Source organism: Spermophilus citellus (assembly GCF_964194105.1).
Source record: "Spermophilus citellus genome assembly, chromosome: 7".
Lineage (NCBI taxonomy): Eukaryota > Metazoa > Chordata > Mammalia > Rodentia > Sciuridae > Spermophilus > Spermophilus citellus.
Window position 1 is genome coordinate 110,754,243 of NC_138188.1, and position 19,443 is coordinate 110,773,685.

At 36.9% G+C, this 19,443-nt stretch overlaps 1 protein-coding gene and 1 pseudogene across 3 annotated transcripts in view; both read right to left on the reverse strand.

Annotated features, from left to right (window-relative positions):
- The window catches only part of PCYT1A (phosphate cytidylyltransferase 1A, choline), a 61,301-nt gene extending 41,894 nt beyond the window's left edge, over positions 1-19,407 (reverse strand). Inside the window, exon 1 of one of the 2 annotated variants that reach the window (XM_081302005.1) lies at positions 19,269-19,407. The gene's annotated coding sequence lies outside the window, so the exon portion shown is untranslated. Of the gene's footprint in view, positions 1-18,860; positions 19,033-19,268 lie in introns of those variants that run through there. The other variant, XM_081302006.1, reaches the window with a different exon arrangement.
- On the reverse strand, positions 12,009-12,602 carry LOC308653380 (bcl-2-like protein 13; annotated as a pseudogene). Its single transcript has 2 exons — positions 12,407-12,602; positions 12,009-12,252 (listed from the first exon to the last, which is right to left on the reverse strand). The product of its transcript is annotated as a bcl-2-like protein 13 (transcript).
- Positions 19,408-19,443: the final 36 nt, after the last annotated feature.

Genomic DNA, 19,443 nt, shown 5'->3' on the forward strand with positions numbered 1-19,443 from the left:
GAAAAAAAGGCTAAAAGACTATTCCAATGTAAGAATAAAGAGACAACTGAATATAATGCATGATTCCAGGTTGGAGAGAAAATTGTATAAAGGATAGTTATTAGGACAATCAATAAAATTTGAATACGGATTATATATCAGATAACAACATGCATCTATGTTTACATTCCAGAATTTGATAATTATACTGCTATCTAGAAGACTGTCATTGTTTTTAGGATACACATACTGGGCTGGGGATGTGGCTCAAGCGGTAGCACGCCCGTCTGGCATGCGCGCGGCCGAGGTTCGATCCTCAGCACCACATACAAACAAAGATGTTGTGTCCGCTGATAACTAAAAAATAAATATTAAAATTCTCTCTCTCTCTCTCTCTCTCTCTCTCTCTCTCTCTCTCTCCCTCTCCCCCCCCTCACTCTCTCTTTAAAAAAAAAAAAGGATACACATACTGAAGTATCTTGGGATAAAATATCATGATTTCTACAGCTTGCTCTAGGTGAAAGAAAAACAAAGGAAAAGAATTAGGAGGAAAAGGGCAAGGGGAAGAACATATATTTAAAAGTAAAGAAAATATGGGAAAATCATCAATTTTTAATCTAAATGAGATTTATAGGAGTAGATTTTAATATTCTTGCAACTGTTCTATAGGCTTTACTATTTTTTACCTTTTTTTCAAAATAAAAAGAGGAAGAGAGGGAGAAAGAGAAGAAAAACGTGTATATTATATATACAATGAGCTGAGGATGTAGCTCACTGGAAAAAGATGGTACAGTATATATGACAATATGTTATCAATACATGAATCTAGGTACAGCATAAAGGAATTTAATATTCTTGCAACTTTTCTATAGGCTCTACTTTTTTTCAAAATAAAACATTTAATTTTTGTTTGTTTATTGTTTTTCATTTTTGTTTGAGATGGAGTTTCACTATTTTCTGGGCTAATGGAGAACTCCTGGGCACAAGCAATCCTACATCTCAGTTGCCACAGCAACTGGCAAAAAAAAAAAAAAAGTTTAATTTTAAAAGTGCTCCACAACAATTTCCTGCACAGAAAGGACCTCATATGAAATTGACATTTAGGGTTTCTAGAAACACATGATTGATACATACACATATACATACACACACACACACACACACACACACACAAAGAAGTACGTTTAGTAATTTAAGACTCTTACAAAGAAAATAATAATAGCAATAGTTATAATACAGCTATCCTTTTTTTAATATTTACCATGTGCTAGGCACTGTGCCATGCATTTAATATATATATTACCTTCTTGACCCCTATAATCTAAGAAGTGGGTATTATTAGTACAATGTACAAATGAGAAAATTAAGGATCAGGGAAGTTAAGCAACCCCACCCAAGAGACCAGATAGCTAATAAGTAGGAAAGCCAGACTTTAAATTCAGCCTTGTCTAAAACTTGTACTTTTCTGTCTTTCAGAGATACAAATTTTTTTTGTATATAAGCCAGTCAGCCTAACTAAACGCTGGAATAAAAAGTTATGATTACTCAAAGGTAAAAAAGTCCTAAGGCAAACCAAATAAAACTGATATAACTACTGGCCTGATTCAGAGACTGCCAATCAGGCAGCCATACAGATCAACAGACCTTTCCTACTGGATGGTCTTGCTAAGGTTTCCTGATAAACTGAAGCGATAAAGAATTCTTTTACCTCTGCTCCTCCCCCTTCTATATTACAAAAAGGTGATCTTTTAAAGACCTGTATATTTCTCATTTGTGGTATAAAACGGAGTTTTAAGGGTGCTATAATAAATCAGGGGTCAATGTCATATTCACTATTATTTCCCATAACTTCAAATTAAAATCCCTAATCCTTACTAAAAAAATAAAATAAAAAAATCTAAAAACACATTTACAGGAGCTTCTCAGAAGTCTTTGCTCTGTTTTTTCTTTTTCTTTTTTGGGGGGAGTGGTGGTGACTAAGGTAGCTTTAGGCTTTAATGAAGTATAACTGATATACTTTAAAGTGTATTTATGAGTTTTAACACATTTACACACATGTGAAATTATCAAAAGTAAGAAAATGAACATATCTACCACCCTCAAATTTTCTCATACCACTTTATAATCTTTATGACCGTTTCTTCCCTAATCCAACTTTTCTGCTTTTTTCCTTTGATAACACATTAAATATGCAACACATAAAATTTGCTTTGTTTTAAAATGTTTATTTCTTAAAGTACTATATCATCTTATCATATGATTGAATTTAACTAGCCAAACATACCAGATATTATCATACTAAAAACAAAAAAAAAGGCTTTTTACTCCAAGAGTTAATATTATCAATGTGGCTATCAAAGATATTTTAAAGCCTAGCAATATCTAAGGTCTCTAAATGAGTCTCTAGATCTTGTGACACTGGCTCTATTTCACGAGTTTAAAAAAAAAGACACAAAGAATATAACTCAAAGCATACTTTAACATACCACAAATGGGATTTGGGACAAGAAAAAAAAAGACTGGTGACTACCTATTTAAAGTAAGCTGGGTGCAGTGGCGCATGCCTATAATCCCAGCAGTTTAGGAGGCTAAGGTAGGAGGACTACAAGTTCAAAGCCAGCCTCAGCAAAATCCAGATGCTAAGCAACTCAGTGAGATCCTGTTTCTACAAAAATACAAAATAGGGCTGGGGATGTGGCTCAGTGATTGAGTGCCTGAGTTCAATCCCCAGTATCAAAAAAAAAAAAAAAAAAAAAAGCTAAAGTAAAATTCACAAGCATAGAAAAAAAATTAAGGCAGCCATTATTACTGTTAACTTATATAACCCTTTGGTATATAATAGTAATATTCTATCTGTATTTCAGCTGGTCACATATATTCTTTAACAAAAATCGCTCTCCATCCTATATAAATCTCTCTCATCAAATGGCTAAGGAAGAGAGTGTTTCTTAGTACTTTTTTTACCTATGTTGCATTTTGAGAAATGTAAAAATCTTTAACCTCACCCTGTCAGTATAGTGCAGTGATTAAGAAATCCAAACCTAAAATCAGATTACCTAAGTACGAATCCTATTCTCTACCACTTGGCACTTAGACAAATTCCTTAATCTCTCCAAGTCTTATAAGTATTATCTATCAAATAATGTTTAAGTGGGATAATCCAGGTAAAGCCTTAGCTCAGTACCTGGCATAGTAATTGCTTATAAATATTAGCTGCTATTATTACTCAGTAGTAGTAGTTGTCATCATGTGCCATAAGCTTACCTTTTATGTATCCCTACATCAAAAGAGATATTAGGTTTTCCTCCTATGATTACTGTTTTAGTCTGTTTTTCATTGTAACAATAAAATACCTGAAAAAAAAGCTTTTTTATAAAGAAAAGAGGTTTATTTAACATACAGATTTAGAGTCTGAAAGCCCAAGATCAGTTGGCTCCTTATGCTCAATCTCTGGTGAAGGCCTACTGGCAGATGTCATCATAATGGTGGGAACATACATATTCAAGAGGAAGAGATCACATGACCACACAGGAAGCCAGGGAGAGGGGAGGGGTCAAGTTTATTCTTTTTATAACAACCCTCTTGAGAAAACTAACTCAGGATCCCAGTGGAACTACCTTAATCCCTTTAAGGGAAGCCCCCACCCCCATAATCTCCATTACACTCCATTTCTTAAAGATCCCATATGTAAACCAGCTGTGGTGGCACACAACTGTAATCCCAGTGACTCAGGAGGCTGAGGGAGGAGGATCACCAATTTGGGGCCAGTCTTAGCAACTTAGTGAGATAACTTAAGGAGACACTGTCTCAAAATTAAAAAAATAAAAAAAGGCTAGGAATGTAAAGTGGTAAAGTGCCCCTGGGTACCCCCAGTACCCCCCAAAAAACAAAAGCATATAAACCAAAGCATTCCATGCCTGCTCCCAACTATAAAGTTTCATATCTATCTCACAATGCAAAATACACTCATTCCACGCCATGGTACCAAAGTCTTAAGTAGTTCCAGCATCATTTAAAAGTCCAAGTTCAAAGTCTCATTGGAGGCTCAAGGCAACCATTTACAGTTGTGAGCCCCTATAAAATTAAAAACAAGTTACAGACATCTAAAATAAAATGGTGGAATAAGGATAAAATGAATACTTCTATTCCAAACAGAAGATAGAGGCAGTAGAAAGAAGTAATCGGTTCAAATCAAAATCAAAACCAAACCAAAGCTCCAAGATACTGTGCACACTGTGGCAAGGGGTGGATCCCCAAATCATTGAGCAGCTATACCTCATGGCTTTGCTGGTCACAGAACACACAGTTAGTCTTTGGGGCTGGTTCTACATGCTGCCTAGCAGGCATTGCATGGTGCTGGTAGCTTTACCTTTCTGGTCCCCACTGTGGCCAAAGGAAGGAAGGAAAGAAGTTAGTTTACTTAGATCATGATTTGGAGACTCAAGGCCCACATTTGGTTAGTGACAGCCTTTTTGCTAGCAGTATCTTGGGGTGGGCAGAGAATATCACATAGCTAGAGACAAGGAACATGCATGTCTGTTTTGGTTTCTCTCTCGCTTCTTATAAAGCTACCAGTATTCGATCATGGAGCTCTACCCTGATGATCTTATCTAGTCCTAATCACCTCCTAAACATCTCAACCACCTCTAAACACTATAGCTGGATTAAGTTTACATCCTCTTGGGCTGGGGATGTGGCTCAAGCGGTAGTGCGCTCGCCTGGCATGCGTGCGGCCCGGGTTCGATCCTCAGCACCACATACAAACGAAGATGTTGTGTCTGCCAATAACTAAAAAATAAATATTAAAAAAAAAATTCTCTCTCTCCCTCTCTCTCTCTAAAAAAAAAAAAAAAAAAAAAAAAGTTTACATCCTCTTAATACCTCACAATGGGGATTAAATTTCAACACGTGAACTCTTGGGAAGCACACTCAAATAATATCCAAACCATAGTACTACAATTATAAAAAGTATACTTTCACTAGGTGCAGTGGCACACACCTGTAATCCCAAGCCCTTGGGAGGCTTAGACAGGAAGATGGAGAGTTCAAAGCCAGCCTCAGCAAAAGTGAGGTGCTAAGCAACTCAGTAAGACCCTATCTCTAAATAAAATACAAAATAGGGCTAAGGATGTGGCTCAGTGGGCGAATACCCCTGAGTTAAATCCCTGGTACCCACCCCAGGGATTTAAAAGTTTACTTTCAATGCAAAAGTATCATAAAATATGAAGTGTATACTACATTTCTCTCCCCCATCCTTACCCCTATACCACTTTAAAAATCACTATTCTAGCAAGAACTCTTCTGGAGTCTGATGTTAAATTATGATGAAGAAACATTACTACCCCTCTACTATTAGCAATTATATAGCACCTGTATGCCCAAACACTTTAAAATTACTGAAATTCTCTTAATGTTTGTTTGTTTTTGGTACCAGGGATTAAATCCAGAGTTTAATTAAACTCAACCACTGAGCCACATCCCTAGATCTTTTTTGTATTTTATTTAGAGATATGGTTCTCACTAAGCTGCTTAGGGCCTTGATAAATTGAACTAATATTGTGTCAGTGCAACAACTAAAAAAAAAAGTTAATTCTTCTCAATTAGATGAAATCTGCTTTCTAAGGTAGGAGGCTTCAACTTAAAGGGCTAGTACTGTCCCTTTATTTCTTCAATAAAGAAAAAGTATACTTTATTGTAGCTTTTCAAATACATGAAAACATAACTCATGTTCCTTAAGTCTCCCCTTTCCATGGCCAAACATTTCCTATAACTGTTCCTCAAAATTCCCCTCACTATCTCTCAACCACTTCCAAACACATAGTATGTCCATATTCCCAGAAGTGAAATCAATGATTTCTCATTGGCCCAAAGGAGGCTCAACAAAGTAGAACAAGACTTTCTCTTCTGAATATAACATGTCAAAACCTGAAGTATGGGCTGGTAATATGGCTCAGTGGTAGAGCACTGAATGTATGAGGCCCTGGGTTTGATCTCCAGCACCACAAAACAGCAACAACAACAAACAAGCAAAAGAAAAACTAAAATAATTTCAAATTATGAGGAATGACTGGCTTTAGATTGAGATCATTCAAACTTCTTTAAGAGCAAAACTTTGTTACTTCAACAATTAAATGGAAATACTTCTAAAAATTTTCCACGCTCTCCTTTCATTAGCTATTAACTTTTCTTGACAACTCTGGAACTCTGGCCTGACTAAGTTCTGTAAAGCTGGGTTTTAAAACTATGTTATGCTTTCTGTCATTTCTGTGATTCTTCTCTTTCAACCATCATTTTCCAATGCTGCTAATTTCCAATATGTTGATCTTTTTTTTTTTTTATCTTGGTAACCAAAACAAAATTCTTGTAATTATGTGAGCTCTGTCAGGGAGATTCTCTGAAATAGGGATCGTGGCTATGTTTCCAGTGCCATTATTCCTTGTAAATAATGAGTGCTAAAATGTTTGTTGAATGAACAAATAATATGCACACTAAGTATAAATATTTATTCTACAATAATACTCTCAAAAAAAAGGAGGAAGAATCTGTAAACAATTAAGTGCTAGGACTTTGTGTCATCTATTTTGACCTACCCACTAAATGGAGGCCATAGTGAGGTATTTATTCCTGGACACCCATCAATGAAGTTCAAGATTACAGTAGCATTCTGAGAAATCACTGGTGTTTTAGTATATTGTTATTTAAAACCTCTAAGCCTTTTTCATATGAACTTCCCAAGCTAGACTTCCACTATCCTGGATCTATATACTTATTTGCCTGAAGATTATACATTCATTCCTTTTTTAAAGTTGATCTTGTTGGTCACAATCCTGTGAAGTTAATATTGGTTGGTCTGTTTGTTCTAATCTGTTGAGATAATTCCAAATCTTGAATGACATCTATTACATTAGCTATTTATCACAAGTTATAAAAACTATAAATATGAAAAAAATAAACATGGCTTTTATGTCTATATCGAAGGTACTCCTGAAAATGCTGATCAGGACAGACATATGTTCCCATATTCCAATATGACATATCACTAGAAGCCTCTCTCTTCATTTCGATCCACCCTTAATACTCTTTATGTAAAATACAAAAAAAGAGATTATCTCCAGAAAATAGAATACAGACTGTATTTAGAATTCTTAGTAGTTATGGTATTCAATAGAATATAAATCCATTTCACAATGCAAATATCCAATCCACATTTCTACATGACAGCCCCAAAGATTATAATGATAATAGTGATTATAATAATTATAACTAGCTAGGAACAATGGTGCAGGCTGCAATCCCAGGTATTCAGGAGGCCAAGGCAGGAAAATTGCAAGTTCCAGGCCAGCCTGGGCAACATAACAAGATCCTGTCTTAGAATAAAAAATACAAAGGGTTGGGGATGTAGCTCAGTGGTAGAGTATGTGTGATTTCAATCCCTGGTACTGCAAAACAATACTGGTTGTTGTTATTATTTTATGTAAATATACCTATATTTATATTAATTAAAATAATAATTTATTATTATTATAGTTATATAACTAACACTCAGAGTACTTCCTATGTCAATAAGTTTTAAATATATTAAATAACTTAATTCTCACAACAATCCTACAAGGTAGATAATGCTATTATCTTTATTTTATACATGAGGAAACTGAAGCACAGCTAGATTAAATGACTTGACTGAAATCATTCACACACCTACCACACAGTAAAAATGGATTTTTTCTATATTCCAATAAAACTTTACTTGTAAAACAAAGGTGGCCAGCCCAGTACTTGAACTCATAATTTTTTTTTGATAGACTTATTTTTTATTTTATTTTATTTTTTTTCCCATTTTTACCCCGTATACAGATTGCTGAATCACATCATTTACACTTCCATTGATTTACACATTGCCATTCTAGTGTCTGTTGTATTCTGCTGCCTTTCCTATCCTCTACTATCCCCCCTCCTCTCCCCTCCCCTCCCCTCTACTCTCTCTACCCCCTCTACTGTAAATCATTTCTTCCACTTGTATTATTCTTCCCTTACCCCTCACTTCTTCTTGTATGTAATTTTGTATAACCCTGAGGATCACCTTCCATTTCCATGCAATTTCCCTTCTCTCTCCCTTTCCCTCCCACCTCTCATCCCTGTTTAATGTTAATTCTCATGCTCTTCGTCCCTACTCTGTCCTTAGTTACTCCCCTTATATCAAAGAAGACATTTGGCATTTGTTTTTTAGGGATTGGCTAGCTTCACTTAGCATAATCTGCTCTAATGCCATCCATTTCCCTCCAAATTCTATGATTTTGTCATTTTTTAATGCAGAGTAATACTCCATTGTGTATAAATGCCACATTTTTTTATCCATTCATCTATTGAAGGGCATCTAGGTTGGTTCCACAATCTTGCTATCGTGAATTGTGCTGCTATGAACATCGATGTAGCAGTGTCCCTGTAGCATGCTCTTATTAGGTCTTTAGGGAATAGACCGAGAAGGGGAATAGCTGGGTCAAATGGTGGTTCCATTCCCAGCTTTCCAAGAAATCTCCATACTGCTTTCCAAATTGGCTGCACCAATTTGCAGTCCCACCAACAATGAACAAGTGTACCCTTTTCATCCTCGCCAGCACTTGTTGTTGTTTGACTTCATAGTGGCTGCCAATCTTACTGGAGTGAGATGGTATCTTAGGGTGGTTTTGATTTGCATTCCTCTGACTGCTAGAGATGGTGAGCATTTTTTCATGTACTTATTGATTGACTGTATGTCCTCCTCTGAGAAGTGTCTGTTCAGGTCCTTGGCCCATTTGTTGAGTGGGTTATTTGTTATCTTATTGTCTAATTTTTTGAGTTCTTTGTATATTCTGGATATTAGGGCTCTATCTGAAGTGTGAGGAGTAAAGATTTGTTCCCAGGATGTAGGCTCCCTATTTACCTCTCTTATTGTTTCTTTTGGTGAGAAAAAACTTTTCAGTTTAAGTAAGTCCCATTTGTTGATTCTAGTTATTAACTCTTGCGCTATGGGTGTCCTATTGAGGAATTTGGAGCCCGACCCCACAGTATGTAGATCATAGCCAACTTTTTCTTCTATCAGACGCCGTGTCTCTGATTTGATATCAAGCTCCTTGATCCATTTTGAGTTAACTTTTGTGCATGGCGAGAGAAAGGGATTCAGTTTCATTTTGATGCAAATGGATTTCCAGATTTCCCAGCACCATTTGTTGAAGATGCTATCCTTCTTCCATTGCATGCTTTTAGCCCCTTTATCAAATATAAGATATGAACTCATAAATTTTGACTTGAGGTCTGTGCTCTTAACTACAACACTCTATGACCCATTATATAATACAATCACAGATTCACTTAGTCATGATCACTTATTGCATGTTGACCAGGACACACTATGTTAGAGAGGAATTTAATTTCACTTTTCATAAAACTGGCCTCCCTTCTAAGCATATCACTAGCAGAGTACTTAGGCACTCCAGGGGCTTGTTTTGGTTTGATCCAGAGTAGAAAAGTGGAGGTGCTGCTACACCAGGAATCACAACATATGAACTGAGATTTAATTCCAGGTCCCCCTGGTTCCTTAACTGTAGGTTAAGGTAAGTCCCTTAATGCTAGGAATTTCTTCATGTGTCTAAGAAAGGTTCTGGTAAAATGTACTTACCTTCTGAAACATGGTAAGAATCAAATGAGAAATTAGACTATAAACTCTTATAATAACCCTAATCTGAAAAGACCACCTTGTCATCTGGAAACTCATCTATCTGTTCAGCGTGGCTTCATCCTCAGCCCTAATAGCAGAATGTGCCAAACCTAAACCAATGACCACATCATACTCCCTGACCACAGAAAACCAGGGTGTAGGGTGGCGGGGGAAGGGCCATGGTAAGTGACCTAAGTAAATCCAATCAGAGCAAATCTCAGGAAATGCCTGGACAAAGATTATTAGTTCTTTCTTTGTGTATTTAAACCTGGGGATGTGGCTCTAGGAACCATTCTGTAACTACGTAATGACCCTTCTGTAACTAGAAGGAAAGCCTTTCTGGAGTCAAGCAACACAAAGAAAACAGAGCTACTGATGATAAACCAGATCAAGAACTGTTTGATTATGCCAATCAATATATTCTCCTCTTGCTTAAACCTATCAAGCTGTTTGTTTGTTTTTACCACTTGGAACAAAAAAAAATCATAATTCAAACATGCAGTACCTAGTAATGAGCCCTAGTGTACAGTAATTGCCCATTGTTTAACTGAATCAATGTAGTAACAGAAAGCTGCTATGATTTTTTGAAAAAGTATTTTGCTTCATCTGTTTCCACTATTTCTTATCTGTTTATTCTATTTGTTTTCTGCTTACATATACTTCTATTTGTGTGTGTGTGTGTGTGTGTGTGTGTTTTTAGTTGTTGATAGACCTTTATTTTATTTCTTTATACATGGTGCCGAGAATTGAACCCAGTGCCTCACATGTGCCAGGCCAAGTGCACTACTACTGAGCCCCAGCCCCAGCCCCAGCCCTATTACTTTTATTTTTCTAGACAGGCTCTCTACCTCTTGAGTTATATCCCTAGCCCTAGTTCTTCTATTTTTCTAAAGATAACTTTTGTGTTTTATTTTATACTTTACATTATACTTTTCAAATTGAAGTCTTAAGACTCTTTTAATTTTGAATATATGTTTTATATATTCTTTAAGTTTAAAAATATATCTAATGCTTTCTGGGTTTTACTATAAACATTTCTATATCTGAGGATATGATGAAGAGGAAGAAAACACCATATCATATACATTTTATAACAATAACCCTAAAAGAATTCAGAAATTAAAAAGATTCATCCTCATACCTTTCCTCTAGACTAGTAATGTTTAAAATTTGACTTTTAGGTCTCTCAAGGTTTATTGTTTTTTTCCCTTTTCTCAATGGCCCTCTTAGATCAACCATCGGTTCACTCATATCTACTAACTTTTATGTACCACCACAGCTTGTGGAATTATTTAATAATAATGCTTAAAATAATGTAAAAATTACTCTCCAGTTTCCTTCATGTTCCAATAGATGCCACCTAGACACATCAACTTTGCTACTGATCCAGTATAGAGAAAAGGTACGTGAGAGGATAAGGATATTCTAGGTATAATAAGCACATCATAATATTTTTTAATTTTAATATACTTTCATTTTAATTAGTTTAATATGGTCAGATCCAGGGCTGGGGCTGTAGCTCAGTGGCAGAAGCTCAGTGGCAGAGGTCCTGCCTAGCATGCATGAGGCACTGGATTGGATCCTCGGCACCACATAAAAATAAACAAATAAGGGCTGGGGTTGCATAGCTCAGTGAACTGGGTTCAATTCTCAGCACCACATGTAAATAAATAAATAAAATAAAGATCCATAGGCAACTAAAAATAAAATATTTAAAAACAAATAAAAAAAGGCATTCTGTCCATCTACAACTATAAAAAAACTTTTTTAAAATATATGATATATATATATATATATATATATATATATATATATATATATATATATATTATATAGGATCCATATATAGGAGGGAAGTCCACTATAAGAATGTGAAATATTCCATGGACAGATGTGCAACCCAAAAGTTTAGCAATATCTGGGATGTAGATATAATCTTATATACAGATATCTAAAATATAATGTTAACACATTACAATGCATAAAACCCCAGCCATTATCTATGTTGGCCAACTAGAAAGAACCATAGTAAAAAGTGGTCAAGACAAGTGCAATAGCTTATGTTTACACCACAGTTAAATGCATCTGTTGAAATCCGATATCTCAACAAATAATACAAAGCATTAAATCTTTGTTGGAACAGTTAAATTACTACTTAGAAGCAAAGTTGTCAATTCAAAACACAGAGATGCTTTGGGAAAGCACAAGAAAAAAACAATAAAGAAAAGTGAGAAAAGAAATGACACTGTTCATCTAAAACAAAACTCACACAATCCAGCACAGCATGAGATTGGAGACTACTTAGAGAAGCAAATTTCCATTCAGCAAAGGTAACTCATTGGCTGAGGAGGATTTGCAATGCTTTATGCAGAGGTTCTCTCAGTTCCTGCAATGCTTTCTCCAAAATGGACCAAGCAGTCCTCTCTATTGAGCTTTCTGGGTTAGCAGGGCTAAACACTGTAGAAATGTGATGGTCAAACCCTGTGCTGGTGAAGACTTCAGAAATTTCTTTGTCCAGAGATTTTAGCTTTTCTTCAATTTCAGATTTAACTTTTAAAAATACTTGTGGGTCCATGGGGCTGGGGCTATAGCTCAGTGGCAGAGCACTTGCCTAGCATGAGTGAGGCACTGGGTTGGATCTTCAGCACCACATAAAAATAAACAAATAAAATAACGGCATTCTGTCCATCTACAACTACAAAAAATAAAAATAAAAAAATAATTTTTTTATACACTTCTGGGTCCAGAAATTGTGAAACTTTATCTAGTTGAGCCCCTTGGGGTGAGAGAAGATGTTGTTCTTGAGAGAGTCACAAGTAGGTGAAAACCACACACTTTGTTTCATAGTGAAATTCTAGAGACATGGTAGTAGAGGACACCATTGGGTTGGCTAACAGAGTTCCCAAGAGGTCTACTTACAGATGTGTAAAACCTGTAATCCCAGCTGCTTGAGAGGCCAGCCTGGGTAGCTTAGGGAGATCCTGTCTGGCCCTGGCTCCTGTCCCAGAAGAGATGAAAGAGATGGCGGCTGCAGTTGCTTCCCACAGGATCCCCAAGAGGTAGTTAATGCTTGGCCTCACGGCCCTAATCAACCACCAACACTATGTTGGAGGGTGCATATCATAATGTTTTAACAGCTTTTTAAGTCATTATACTGAAATTTAACAGTACCTAAAATACCATCATCTTTACAACATTCACAATTGCCCAGTAACCATTTAAATATTTCCAACAAATAGGAACAACATTTCTCAGACTGTTTATGATAACTGCATCGTTTGTAATCAACCAATACCATTCAAAGAAAGATGCAGTGATAGCCCTGGAAAAGGAGGTGACTATAAATTTCTATATTCAAGAGGAAAAAAATATGTATACACATAGAGACTGCCTTAATATCTTTCTTTGTCCAGTGGGAGACAGGATTGGAAAATGATGGCACCTTTTCAGAGCCAATGCAGGTCACCTAATGCCCTGCAGATGGATCCTGGCTTTCAGTCATAGCACCCACATAAATTAAATGGGGATGAGTCAGAAAGAAAAGCAGTCAGTGGGCTAGGGTTGCGGCTCAGAGGTAGAATACTTGTCTAGAATGTGTGAGGCACTGGGTTTGGTCCTCAGCACCACATAAAAATATTGTGTCCACCTATAACTAAAAAATAAATATAAAAAAAGAAAAAGAAAAGCAGTCAGACATAAATAGAGAATCTCCTTCACGAGCTCTACAAAGGTAGGCCAAAATTTCCTTTTTCCTTACAGAAAAATTTGTCAAAAGATGTATAACACGAGAAGGCTGAAGGGGGCGCTGACAGCCAGACTGCAGCATTTGTAAGGCATCATCCAACACTGCTACCCATTCAGTCTCTAGATAAGTCACTGTATCTTAGTCACTGAAATTCTCCATGTGAGAACAGATTCTAAATATGGACATTACATGCTCACCTGCCTTCCACCACCACCCTCATGCAGCCTATGAGTACTTCAGGGTCTCCAAAGTCCTCTCGGGATTCAAAATGCAGTGTGTACTGATTTTTTTTTACTTAGATTCATAAAATCTGGCATAATTTCTGCTGACTCATCTCCTAGTACACACTGCTCCCCTTGTTCTTCTATGTTCTAATAAATGCTTGCTTGGATGCATTAACTTTGCTACAGAAGTGGAAAATGTTTGTGGAGAGAACATAGTAGTAGTGCGAAGACACCAAGGACAGATCTAGTCAAGTATTTTTTCAATATCAATTCTTGAAGAAGATGAAATCTGGGGGCTAATGTGCACATGTCTTTTTTTTAAATAATTTTTTGATAGTTGTAGATAGATGGCATGCTTTTATTTTACTTATTTTTATATGGTGCTAAGAATCAAACCCAGTACCTCACACATGCTAGGCAAGCACTCTGCACTACAGCCCCAGCCCCATGTCTGTCTTAATGATGACACTTTTAAGGACTCCAACCTAATCCCTTTCATTCAACTTCCTTTTAGACATGGCAAACAGCCCAGGGCAAAACAGAAGGTCAACTCAGTTTCCTAAACTATGTAACTACCTCAGTGATAGCAAGTTGTAATTATAGGCTCCTATGCTTCAAAAATCTGATTCAAACTTAGCATTCTGTTCCTATTTCCCCCATTTCTGGACTTAACCTTATTTTCTTCAGTAAAACTCTATACTCAGCATTTTTCTGCTGGCTTACCAATGCCCAGTTCCAAGGCTAAGTAAGCAAGCTTATTTCTTATGTGGGATATTTACCTACTTCTACCATGATGGCGCTTAAAAAGGCAAGTTCTATAAATTCCAAGAGGTACATCTAATACTTTTGGCATTCATTAATCATGTCATGCTGTATGTTCAGATCTTTCAGCAGGTAACAGTACAATGGTATCACCCCCCTATAGGAAGTCCTTTGAAGCTTGAAGGAGGATATGGCTAACCCAAAATAGGAAGGAATGGGCTTCAAGAACCATTAGAACTCCTGGATCAGGGGTTAGCAAACTATATTTGGCAGGCCAAAGATGGCCCACTGCCTGTTTTTGAAATTTTTACTGAAATTTTACTGGAAAACAGCAGGCTCATTCACTGATATATTGTCCCTGGCTGCTTCTGTACTACAACAGAACTAAGTAGCTGCAACAGAGACTATATGACCTGCAATATCTAAAACGTTTGCTATCTAGCCCTTTACCAAAGAAATCTGCAACTCCCATTCTAGATGAAGACAGAATGAGTTTTAATAATTTGGTGACAAATTTTCCTAGATCTGTGTAACCTAAAGTGGAAATGGTGCTAATAATAGGATTATTTCAAGAAATAATTTCCTGATTTAGGACTACTGTAGTTTAGGTAACTAGCCTGTATATATCACCACACTATATAGAATAAATCAAAAGAATGCCTGATTGGAGAACTTCTAAGTAAAAAAAAAAAAAAATTCACCTAAATAAAAAAGGTGAATTTCACATCACCTACACTAACAGATTAGTTTTAAGCTAAAGTTCAATGTTACTGTTCAATATCTGAGGCCCATAAATTGCTACATCTAAGATTTGAGCTTTGAACTTGATCTCTTCACTCTAATTTCTCCAGAGAAACCCTTATTCAACAAACATAGAACGATCACTATTCTTGCAAGACCCTGGTTTAGCCATACAACAAAATAAAATTTATGCTTGGAACTGGCCACATATTTTAGGATAGAGACTATCCTAGAAATACCAAGGGACATTTGTACCAGTTCTTAATAGTTCAACAATCTTACCCTGCCACTATTCTATCAGAAGATTTAGTGAGTAAAACCTGTGTGCTCTTCCTAGAGAAGGTTAGGAAACATATCTCTAAGGCAGGGTCTATGATAGAATTCAGGAAGTCTGTGAATTTGGATCCAAAAAAGTTACATATCTATTTTCACTAACTTCTGATCAAATCACCATTTCTTTCAGTTATGAACAATAAGCATAAGCCACAAATGTTAATAATAGACTTAGTAGATAAATAGACTGCCACCAATAGAAATCATGGATAAGTTTTTTTTTTTTAATTTAGATGTAGATGGACACAATACCTTTTATTTTTATTTGTTTTTTATGTGGCACTGAGGATTGAATCCAGTGCCTCACAAGTGCTCTACCATTGAGCTATAACCCCAGCCCAATTTCTTATTCTTGCTACAAATTCTCTTTAAATAGTATTTACACCGAAAACCATTTTTAAATTACTGTAGTTATAAGACCTACTGATAGACAATAAGCATTATTTACTGTATTAATAAAAAACACATATAGTGCTATATCATACACTTAAAAATATTTTGATACCTATTCCAATTGGCTTTTCTTATAATTCTATGAGTTTTTGTTTTGTTTTATTTTGTTTTGTTGCATATAAAAACATCATTCCAAGCCAGGTATAGTGGCCCTTGACCGTAATTCCAGCTGCTCAGGAGGCAGAGGAAGGAGGACCATGAGTTCAAGGATAGCCTGGGCAACACAGCAAGATCCCATTTCAAAAGATTCCACAGGTTTCACCATACTGCCAAAGGAGTCATGACAAAAAAGATTAAGACCCCTGTTCTAGGACCAAAAAGTAAGCACATCTATATTAGTTACATCTAATGGAACTCTGCAAATTAAAAAAAAAAAAACAAAAGTCTTTTCTGTTAAGAGTCACACAACTTGGGCTGGGATGTAGCTCAGTGGCAAAGCGTCTGCCTTGCATTCGCAAAGCCCTGGGTTCGACCCCCAGTTCCAAAAAAAAAAAAAAAAAAAAGAGTCACACACTTATTATGTTCTCTAGGATAGAGCAAAGACCAATGTCACTATTTTTAGCAGCCCTCACTTCAAACTGGTTTGCAAATACTTGTGCATGTGATATAACAGCCTAGTAGATCCATGGGTTCCCTTAGCTCATTGGCAGTCATCCTAGTTTAAACACAGAAAGTCTCAAATTAACACAACTTTCAACTTCAACTTGTGATTACAAAAAGAAAGGAGGAAAAAGACTTTTTTTTAAAGTAGCTACCTACAAATCTGGTTTGCAAATAATATAACTTATAATTCAATTATTTAGGAAAACTAAAACAAGAGAAATTGCAATAAAACTTTTCATACTCCCAAAATGAGTCAATATTGACATCAGATAAAGTAATCTGGGACTTCTGAATCCAAGGCTCTATTGGAATAAACCATTCTCCTTAAAGGATCACATATCCAAAGAGGAGCTCCCCAAGAAAAATAAAACCCCACCTATTTAAGCAAAGAGAAATTGTATGCTGAGGGGAAAACAAAGTCCATTTTCTCATAAATCAAGCTATCATATTAGGGTTTTTTATTTTTATATTTTGTTATTGTTGTAGATGGAAAGAATGCTTTTATTTTACTTATTTATTTTTATGTGGTACTGCTGAGGATTGAACCCAATGCCTCACATGTGCTATGCAAGCACTCTCCCACTGAGTTACATCCCCAGCCCTACCATATTGGTTTTCGGAAGAGAAAGCACAAAGCAGAATAGGTCAAAAAGAATCATTCCATTCAGGCAACACAAAGGATCTCAAAGGGAGTAATGCAGTCCCTAAGCCTAAGTGTTGTAACAATACTCAGTTAATTTCATCCACATCACAAACAGCCCTCTTGAAAGATGAGTAGAAAATATTTCAGTGCAACTGCAACATCATTTGAATTACCTACAGTATGACACCATTCCCAGTATGTTAGGCTTAGCCTCCAGTACATAAATCATCAAATTGGATAGCTAAATGCATTAAAGACCCTCCCATATGGCACTCTAGTCACCACTGCTGATACTACCCATCCTTTTGTCTACCTTTTTTCCCATGATGTTCATCATCTGTTTACCATCGTTACTGCACCAAATTCCATTCTCAATTTCTTTTTACTAGCAACTCTATGTACTTGCAGAATCATTAAATATCAAGATTGAATAAGATCTGAAGGTCATACCTCCTTACCTCCATTTTATTCTTGGCAGAATGTTTTTTATCCCTATTTTCAGTTTCCTTCCCAAGCCTTACTGCTACCCTCAAAACTTCCCTTTCCTCAATGTCTATTCCTAACAGTTTCTCCTACCACAAACACCTAAATATTCACTGCTTCAATAAATGTCACTGTCCTTATTTCAATAAAACTTCTAGTTCCCAACTAAGATCCCAAATTTCAGCCTTTAGTCATAACTAGTCATCTCAATTACATTCAGGAAACCTCCAGACAGTTCAATCAAATAAAGCCTGTGTCCCAACCACAGATCCCATTTTCCAAACTATCTCTGTACTTTCAAACAAGCCCCTAATCATAGAATTATTATAGAATTATTACATTTTAGTTCTGAAGAAAACTTAGAAATAACCTAATTCAACGTTTCTCAAACGTTTTACTACACTTTACTTCACACATTTTTGTTTTGTTTTTTTTTTTTGTATTGGGGATTGAACCCAGGGACTGGATTCACATCCCTAGCCCTATTTTGCATTTTATTTAGAGACAAGATCTCTCTGAATTGCTTAGTGCCTCACCGTTGCTGAGGCTGGTTTTGAACTCAAGATCCTCAGGCCAGAACTGCTGGGATTACAGGCCTGCACCCCGCCCCGTTTACTTCAAACACTTTATGATGTAGAAAATACATTTTACATCATAATCTCATATACACTTAAGTGAAACACATTTCGTGAAATGATCCCCTTACTACGTAAATATACTTAAAATTTCTATCTTATTCCATTTTTTTAAAAAAAAAATTAGCTGTAGATGAACACAACATCTTTATTTTTAGTTGTTTATTTTTATGTGGTGCTGGGGTTCGAACCCAGAGTCTCACGCATGCAAGGCAAGTGCTCTACCACTTAGCTACAGCCCCAGCCCCTGTTCCATTAAAAAAAAAAAAAATCGGGTGCCATCCACTAAAATGAATTCACAGCTGGTTAACTGGATGGAACTTACAGTTTGGGAGACATTAATGTATATCTAAACTTCCCATTCATTGATGAAGAAACTAACAGTGGTGAGATAGGTTTCCCAACCACAAAAAGTTTGGTCATACAATTAAACTCAGGTGTGTCTGATAAGTCCCAGACGAGTGTGCTTTCCACTAACGACCTCTGTCTGCTCACAGTCTTTCGGTCACACGCTATATCAACTGTGCCACAACCCTACAATACCATCCCCAATTACTGGTCTCACCCTCTTCTCCAAGTCAATCCCTCAAAGTGACTGCTCCTTGTTCAGGGTGCCCTCGCAGTTGCTGCTTCATGTTCCCTTCGGTCAGTCACTATCAGTCACTATCCATCGATCAGAGTCTCCTTGAGAGTCACTGCCCGGGAGTCACGGTCCCCTTGCAGTCACTGCCTGGTGTTCTTCGAGGTCAGAGTCCTTCGCATTCACTGCTCCTAGGTCACAGACTCCTCGCAAAGAGTAACCCTGAGTCATAGTCCCCTCGCTGTCACTATCCCTCGGTCACAGTAGCCTCACAGCCCGTTTCACACACCCCTCGCTTTCACTGACCCACTCCCCAGTCAGTCTCCCGCAGTCCCAGCCCCTCAGTCTCTCCTCTCAAACAGCCGCAAACATATGCACACAGAGGGTTCTCACCAGCAGCTCACGCTCCCCCGTGCCTGTTCCGTCGGATTTCTTCCAGGCGCGGAGTCACCAACAAGGGAAGTTGAGAAGGTTGCGGGGAGACGCCCGTGGAAGGCAGCTGACGGAACAGCAGGACGGAAGTCCCGCCTCCTGCTCTTTCTCTTGTCAATCCGATCACGACTTCTCC